Source organism: Rutilus rutilus (genome assembly GCF_951802725.1).
Source record: "Rutilus rutilus genome assembly, chromosome: 6".
NCBI classification, from domain to species: Eukaryota; Metazoa; Chordata; class Actinopteri; order Cypriniformes; family Leuciscidae; genus Rutilus; species Rutilus rutilus.
The window spans coordinates 3317540-3326933 of NC_140214.1; the positions used below are offsets into that span (position 1 = coordinate 3317540).

At 37.7% G+C, this 9394-nt stretch overlaps 1 protein-coding gene across 1 annotated transcript in view; it reads right to left on the reverse strand.

Annotated features, from left to right (window-relative positions):
- The window catches only part of LOC311292270 (lipoprotein lipase), a 632457-nt gene that overhangs the window by 543433 nt on the left and 79630 nt on the right, over positions 1-9394 (reverse strand). The window lies entirely within an intron of this gene.

The following is a 9394-nucleotide window of genomic DNA, read 5'->3' on the forward strand; positions in this document are numbered from 1 at the left end:
ATTTTACATTTATGCATTTGCGACTTACATTGCATTTCAGGGTACACATTTACATTATTATCAGTTCTTGCTTTCCCTGGGAATCGAACCCATGACCTTGGCGTTGCAAGCGCCAACGCTCCACTGTTTGAGCTACAGGAACGCTTCCTAGGTTCCTAATTTTGTTTTGGAGCCTCCAACAATTCATTGCAGCATCAGCTCTTTTCTCTCAGTGTCTGTAACGGTTTGATCAAGAAATCAGTCTCTCTAAACCCCGCCTTTCCGAAAGCCTGCTCTGCTCTGATTGGTCAGATGGCCCACTCTGCTGTGATTGGTCGACACCGCTTACAGCACGAGTCAGAAACCAAATGCTCATTATGATGTCTGAATCTCAGCTCTTCCTCAGCTCTTGATACACAAGCCCCTTTCACACAGCGCGTTGATCCCGGGAATTTGCCAGAACGCCTTCTGTGTGAACGCAAACACGACCCGGGATTGATGCCGGGATCGATGCCCTGTTGGGGACCTAGTAACATTGCCGTGTTCAGTCCCGGAACGCGCGCTGTGTGAACAAAAGCCACAATCAATGCTGTGTCGTAATGATGACGCTGAAGCCGGGATCGTTCGCCAGCTGTGAAATGCGCTAGTTTATGACCACAAGCGTGGTTTCTCAAGAGAGAAATCGCAGCTCATAAGCAAACTTAAAGGAGAACTCCGGTCAATTTTAACATTGAGCTCATTTTTATGTACATTTGGAGTGCTGTCAGTACAGAGAACAACGACAAAAATCGGTGTTGCCTACACCGTGTTATCCTCTTATTAAAATTTGCACCCTGTTGACTTCAATGGGGCAAGTTTTAAACCTGCTTTTAGCCTCTTAACATCCTTGATGTGTCATTACAAGTGCACAGGTCATGTGAGTGATTCCTTCGGAGTGAACGCGGGTGAATCTGACTGCAATAGATGTGAAAGATATGAATAAAAATGATGTTATTTCAGCCAGCGCATATATCTGTATTTTCTTCCTGTTTTCGGTCGAAGTCCACAGTAATCGATTGTCGAGTTCACGCGCGTGATCATAGGTAACTAAACCTATGCGTGTGAACTCGACAATCGACTACTGTGGACTTTGACCGAAAACAGGATGTAAATACAGGTATGTGCGCTGGCTGAAATAACATCATTTTTATTCATATCTTTCACATCTACTGCAGTCAGATTCACCCGCGTTCACTCCGAAGGAATCACTCACATGACCTGTGCACTTGTAATGACACATCAAGGATGTTAAGAGGCTAAAAGCAGGTTTAAAACTTGCCCCATTGAAGTCAAGAGAGTGCAAATTTTAAAAAGAGGATAACACGGTGTAGGCAACACCGATTTTTGTCGTTGTTCTCTGTACTGACAGCACTCCAAATGTACAAAAAAATTAGCTCAATGTTAAAATTGACCGGAGTTCTCCTTTAAGACGCTGCTGAGACAATACATGTCACATCGATGTCACGTGTCTTTACGGGTTGTGTGTGAACGCACTCTCTGATTCCGGAAAATCACTGGCAGTGTGAATGAACCAAAATCAAACGAACCCGGGTCAAATCCCGGGTCACTTTATCCGTGTATTTTCCGGAATCTCTGTGTGAAAGGGGCTATAGTGATACGAACAGTAACGATGGCGTCGGTATTACCGTATCAATCTCATCACAGTGGATTTGCTTTTGTCAGCAGAAAACAGCGTCTTCTCCACATGAACAACACAAACTCTTCCAGTCTCAGATACACTACAGTGTTTGGGGGCGGAGCAAAGAGACGCTGTTCACCGGCAGCCAATGAGAACCATAGTTTGGCATTATGCAAATGAGTTACAAACCCACGCAGGTTCAGAGGGAATTACTGACGACTCGTTTCAGTTCAGAATCACTTCTTTCTTTTAGGACACAATAACTCAATTTATCTGCACTTTAACTTTGCAGACCTTTTTATGTTCAGAAACAGCTCTATTGCACGGTTCATGAACATTATTATCCGGAAAAGGCATAATTGGTGCACTTAAATGTGTGTTCGAAACCTTTCCTTCTAATGCAGTGCGATGCATTGGCCAAGCGTTCTCCAGCTAATCCTGCTTCAACTTTGAGCGACATCAATCTGTTAACGTGTGTATAGAGATCAATGTCTGTGCTGTACATTTACAGACGTGACAGTTTGCATAAGATGTTTTGCTGACATGAGAGTGAGATTCCTGTTGCCTTTCAATGAAGACAGGCCTTGTCATCTAGAGAAAAATTCATGCCGACGTGTTTGAGAAAGCCAAATAAATGCTCAATCAACATTGAGACAATGATCCGTCATTGCTACGAATGCAGACACGAGTGTGTGAGCGTGTGTGTGTGTGTGTGTGCATGCTTACAGGATAAATGTGCAGAAACTAATCTATTTCTCACACATGCTGGTTTCTGTTTTGATGAAACGTTGGGTTGTTGGGAACAGCAGCTTAACGCTGGCGAGACGCTGGGCTTCGTGGCCGGCGCTCAGATCCTGCTGAGACTTGCAGATCGTGTCTTACTCACTCGCAGGCTCACGTGTGTGTCGAGGGCCTGCACACACACACACACACACAGCACGGAGCCATTGTTTCAGATTCATCAGTGTGTGTGTTTACCAAAGGCACAATAAAGCAATTAGCACATGGCCGGACGGCACGGTTCACGTGAGAGAGAACGACAGGTGACCTGCGCACACACACACACACACACACACACACACACACACACACACACGCACGCACGCTTTAAACCTCAGTCTATTCTGTTCTTACATGCCATCTTAAGTCAGAGATGAAAGTCTCTTCACACCAAACAAAACAGTTTTGTTCTTCAGTTTGGTACGCTACTAATTCATTACAAATTTATAAAGTATGGTATTATCATGTTTTTTTAATCGTTTACCGTGTATTTTGTACATGGTACCATGGTAATACCATGTTGTGGACATTTACAATGTTAGTTTGCACAGAGTACCTTGGTAACACCATATTTTTGGACATTTACTTTTAATTTTTGGACATTTACATATATTTTAGAAGTAGAATAATGGTAGTAATGTTTTTTTTTGTATCATTTACCATGGTTATTTTGTACATGGTACCATGGTATTACCATATTTTTTTAAAAGCAATGTACCATGGGATTTTGGACTTGATAATATGCAGTGTTATTTTAGCATTATTTATAAAATATTATTTATTCATATTTTGAATTAACTTTTTTTTCTTTTCTTTTTTTAGTTTTCATTTTAGTTTACGTTTTAGTAATTTTTTAATGTGCATTTGTCATTCTTATGAGTTTTTTTTTATTATTATTATTTTATATATATATATTTTTTTTTTTCAGTTTTAAGTTTTAGTAATTTTAGTATTTAAACTTATTTTAATTCGGTTTGCTGCCAAGCCAGCATTTGCAATTTTCATGTAAGTTTTTTAAGTTATTCATTTAATATATATATAGTATTTTATTTCAGATATATTTCAATTAACACATTTTTTTTTTTTTTTTGTTGAATAACTGCACTGCTATTAAGAAGTAAGAATAAGAGACACACTCTCTTTGATTGACATGCGGTCAGATAACAGCATGATAATATGTGTGCTGTCTGTATTGACACTTATATGATCTCTGCACATGTGCATCAGGGATATTCCTTGAATGCACTGACTCTGTGCAGGATGAACATCACCTCGTCGAGTGTTCACGCTCACCCTCGCAAATGTGAACTTACCAAAACTACGTCACGAAGCGCAGTGCAACTCGACCGCAGTCCGGAGTTAAGAGCGTGTTTAGTGCACTCTCGGTGTATTCTGGCATGGCCTCGCAGCATTTATGGAGAATAAAGTAGACTGTCTGAAATAAGTAAACATGTAATTAGCTCTTTTAAAAAACAAGACGGACTTGTTGCGCAGTCACAGCTGGTTCTGACAGCCGTAAAGCTCAGCAGGATCAGTTATAATGCAGCACATCTGATAAACACCAGAACTTTATGACAGAGGAACCCTGTGAAATGAGTGAGAGTCAGAAGGCCACAACATGCGTCACTCACAAGTGTGTTTTACATTAGGCCAGAAACACTATAAATGCACCTCTCACACACACAAAGTGGACGGAGGGATTATAAAAGTGTGTGAACGTGATTCATCAGATCAAGTGTCTATTTCTCATTTCCTCAGCTCTAATATTCACTTTATTAAAGCCTCAATGTCTTTGAATCACTGCAAAAAAATGATTTTCTTACTCTGTATTATTGTCTTGTTTTATAGTACAGTATCTGAACATTTTTAAATCAAGAGATTATAAATGACCTGAGATATTATAGTTTTGTTTTCCCCAAAAATGCATCAAAATTTGAGTTTTTGCTGAAAACAGGCAAAAATAAAATAAAAATGCCCCAAAAAAGCATAAAATTTTGAGTTTTTGCTGAAAGCAGGCAAAAAAAAAAAAGCCCAAAAATGCATCAAATTTTGAGTTTTTGCTGAAAGCAGGCAAAAAAAAAAAAGCCCAAAAATGCATCAAATTTTGAGTTTTTGCTGAAAGCAGGCAAAAAAAAAAAAGCCCAAAAATGCATCAAATTTTGAGTTTTTGCTGAAAGCAGGAAAGAAAAAAGAAAAAAGCCCCAAAAATGCAAGAAAAATAAACTTGTTTTCCCTCTGAATTAAGTTAATTTTTCTTATGGCAGGTATTTTTCTAGTTTTAAGCATAAACTCACTAAAATTGCAACATTTTTCAGAAAACAAGGCTTAATATCTTAAGTAATTTTGTTTCTGAAGTAAATATATCTTGATTTAACAATGTTTTCATATTTGTACTGGAAAAACAAAACAAAAGTACCAAGTACTGTAAAAATCAATTGATCAATAATGACAGTGTGTTGCTTTAACTCATCAAAATAAGTTAAGCAATAAAAAAAAAAACTTTGTATAAGTTATACAAGATTCAACTCATTTTTTGAAGTCAGTTTAATGTAGTTTAAGTTGAAATGAACTTACAAAAATTTAAGGCATCAATTTATTTTACATTTGGTGATTTTTAGAGGATTTTTATCTAATGCATTGGCATTCAGGCATTTTTTAGTGTCTGAATGATTAGTAATTTATGACTGTTTATTCTAAATAAAATCCCTGTGCTTAACCGAAAGTTTGCACAAAACACTTTCAATCTAATCTGCATGCATTCATGATGTATCAGCTGAAGAACAGCCGTAATCTCTGTTTGTGACAGCTCAATAGTTCTGTTATCTTTATGGTCACATGCACATATTTTAAAACACAATGAGTGGACACGAGGTTTATAAAGTTTGATCTGTTTTGCTAAAAATACCCGTGCTTTAGTGCTGTCTGTGTGTGATAAGTGTGTTGTCATACAGGTGAATCACCGCTGCCTTCCTCACATTTCTGAAGAGATTGTAATCAGACTTTCTCTGCGTTCCCACGATCAGAAAACGTTGCCTGGCGTGTTTCTCTCTTTCAGAGTCGTCAGGTTCGTCTGTCACATGCTTCTGAATAAGCGCTCGTCTGTCAACACTAACTGCTGCTGTACATGTGTGTTTTGTCTTCAGGTGAAAACCAGGGATTCTGCATTCCTCTCTCTCTCTTTCGGATGGATCTCTGTTTGTTGTGCGACAGGTTTGGATAATTGAAAATCACAAATAAAATCTCTTCTATATTTCAGCTGTTTCTGCTGGACAGCAATGAGACTGAAGTGCCCTGATTATTTATATGCCCTGAGTCTCATACAACAGGTTTACAAGCATCCAAAGTCAAAAAACACTTTAAACTTCTAATAATGTCAATTGCAGCATTAGCTCTTTTCTCTCAGTGTCTGAAACAGTTCAATCAAGGATTCAGTCTCTCTAAACCCCGCCTTTCTGAGAGTTTACTCTGCTCTTATTGGTCAGATGGCCCAGTCTGTTGTGATTGGTCTACTCTGCTCTGATTGGTCAGATGGTCCAGTCTGCTGTGATTGGTCTACTCTGTTCTAATTGGTCAGATGGTCCAGTCTGTTGAGATTGGTTTGCTCTGATTGGTCGGATGGTCCAGTCTGTTGTGATTGGTCTACTCTGCTCTGATTGGTCAGATGGCCCAGTCTGTTGTGATTGGTCTACTCTGCTCTGATTGGTCAGATGGCCCAGTCTGTTGTGATTGGTCTACTCTGCTCTGATTGGTCAGATGGCCCAGTCTACTGTGATTGGTCTACTCTGCTCTGATTGGTCAGATGGCCCAGTCTGCTGTGATTGGTCTACTCTGCTCTAATTGGTCAGATGGTCCAGTCTGTTGTGATTGGTCTACTCTGCTCTGATTGGTCAGATGGCCCAGTCTGTTGTGATTGGTCTACTCTGCTCTGATTGGTCAGATGGCTGAATTTCAGCTCTTCCTCAGCTCGTGATATACAGCGATTCGAACAGTAACGATGGTGTCGGTTTTACCGTATCATCAGCTTGAATGTAACTCGACACCCTTGCCTCATTTAGTATATGCGGCTCTATGAATATGCAAATGAGCCCCGCCTCCACTCACTCACAGCAGCTCAGAGATCCACATGGTTTGTCTTAAAGTATATTAAAAACACCACATAGACACATAAACAACATTAAAAGCTGGATTTTCACCACAGGAGGACTGGGCGGTAAATAACGGCGCAAACACCAGTAAACTGACGAGCGCAAACCTTAGTAAATCACCTTGCATGATCATTTAAATATTCTCCTTTCATTAATTTAGTGGGGTTTTTTTAACGCCAAAAGAGGGTTTGAGCTGTTCGTAAATCTGACCCTAAAGCTTTTTACAGACGAGATTTTAGATAGGCTTAGATAATGCCTCATTTGCATATTTAACGTAACATTGTGATACAAAACCATTTAGCCATTTTTAATGTGAGTATCAACCGAGGAAGTACGGTAGTGAGATCTATTATTAATGTTTTAACCTAGCAATTAAACAAGAAAATGTTTGCAATAGAGAGCACCATAAACCTTAATGTTATGCATATTTTTGACGTAGCAATAGAGAGCGGCATAAACCTTAGCACTGGTGTAAACAAACCAGAATATATCAGCTTGTTTTTCTTTCAGCATTCTTCACATAGTGACTCAAGCTGCAGTTAGTTCTCATCGGGCTTGTGCTTTAGAGATCAGCAATGCTCCTCCGCAAACCCCTCCGGTCTGTGTCCTGCAGTGGGTTTCGCTCACTATTGTTTAGGACGTCCATCAACGTCTAAATCATGTTAATTGTAGGGAGGGGTGGGTCTGTATGCTGTAATTTAAAAGGAATACGTGCTTTATTTAGAGAAAATGGTGGTTAGGGGGCAAATGTACAGTAAAGCGGGGCTCTCTCCGCTGATTGGCTGCGTTTGTGCGAAGATCCCGGTCGTTCCCGCTGGTCCTGACCGGCTCCTGTGATGTGGCTGACCGCGCGGGGCAGATGTGGGCCCAGAACCGGCCCTGATGACGGGTTGTGATGTGTTCCCTGACCCAGACCATAACACACAGCTTTTGCCCGCCGGAAGAAAATTACAGCCCTGCAGGAATGTTGCAAGTGTTATTATTTTTCCGTCTTATAAAACGCTGGAAGATGTTTCCGTCGTGCCCGAAAATGAGACGTTTTTTAAGCATCGGGGTTAAACTCGCCCTGCAGAAATGCTTAGCGAGTCAGACATGTTGTCTGGTTTGATTTGTGAGAGATTTCTTCTTTTTTTTTTTTTGCTGACCATCTGAAGTCACACTAACCAACACTGTAAAACTGCTGCGATTAGCTTAGCTATCACAACTTAAAAACGTGCATTCGAATAACTTTCATGGATTTAACTTGATGAGATCTCAAGTTGTCACTTAATACAACTTCACATTTTAAGTTCTACACTGTGAAACTGCTATTTTTTTACAATGAAGTTTCATTTGTTAACATTAATGCATTATGAGCAATTTAACTTTTATTAATCATGTTAGTTCATATAAATACAGTTGTTTTTGTTCATGTTATTTCACGGTGCATTAACTAATGTTAACAAATACAACTTAAAATGTGTAATAAATGTTGCTGCAATTAGTTGTAACAACTGAACATTTTAGATAAATTAAATATCCAACCAAATTAAACTAAAGTTAACTAAACTTAATATTTTAAGTTGAGCACGAATACGTACTTTTTTAAGTCGAAACAACACATTATTTCTTATTCTAATGTTGACATTTATTTAGATAATTTTTTGCAGTGTAGTAATATTAGTCAATTTTAACTAAGATTAATAAATGCTGTAGAAGTGTCATGTTAATTAATTAATTAATTAATTAATGTAGTCAACTAATGTTAACAAATGAAACTTTATTGTAAAGTGTTACCAATTTTTTTTTACAGCGCAGTGAATTAGTTTTAAAGGAACTGATAGATAAAGTAGGTAATATTAAAGTTATTTTGTAATAATTTTTTATTTATACATAAATTTACTTGTAAATAAATGTAAAAAAGTTTTTTTTTTTTTAGAAATACACTTAATTTATAAATTAAATTATATCCCACTTGTTGACACATACTGTTTCTTCCAGCAGGGTTTGCTTTGACAAAATGAACTAATTTATATATATATATATATATATATATATATATATATATATATATATATATATATGAAGAGTTCAGATGCAAAAGCCTCTAAGTGCCATCTGAAATTTTCTTCTAGAATGATCATTTTTATCAAGGTTGTATATTTAAGTTCAGTAATTTCAGTTAAATGACAATTAATAGATCATTTTCATTGCCATTTAAGTGAAATTACTGAACTTAAATATACAAGCTTTATAAAAATGACCATTCTAGAAGAAAATTTCAGATGGCACTTAGAGGCTTTTGCATCTGAACTCTTCATATATATATATATATATATATATATATATATATATATATATATATAAAAAAGTTTTAAATGGACGGAGAGGTCATGGTTTGCTAAAAGAAATTCCCAGAGACCCGACAGCAAAAATAAATAAAAAAGGGCAGGGAGAAAACAAGGAGTGTTTGATTTGTCTGAAGAAAAGTGTGCAGAATATAGTGTACAAGTCAAGTCATCTTTATTACTATAGCGCTTTATACGGTACAGATTCAAAGCAGCTTTACAGTGATAAACACAAAGTTCAGTGTTGATTCAGTTCAGTTGTAAAGATCATCCATTATTAAATTAGTTAATTTCATCTATAAAGCAGCTTTGCACAAAGTTATGTCGTCGTCGTCATCCAGCTCGGTACCGGTCACATGTCGCACGGGTATATCTGTGGCAATAGCCAACAATACATTGCATGGGTCAAAACTTTTGATTTTTCTTTTATGCCAAAAATCATTAGGATATTAAGTAAAGATCATGTTCCATGAAGATATTTTGTA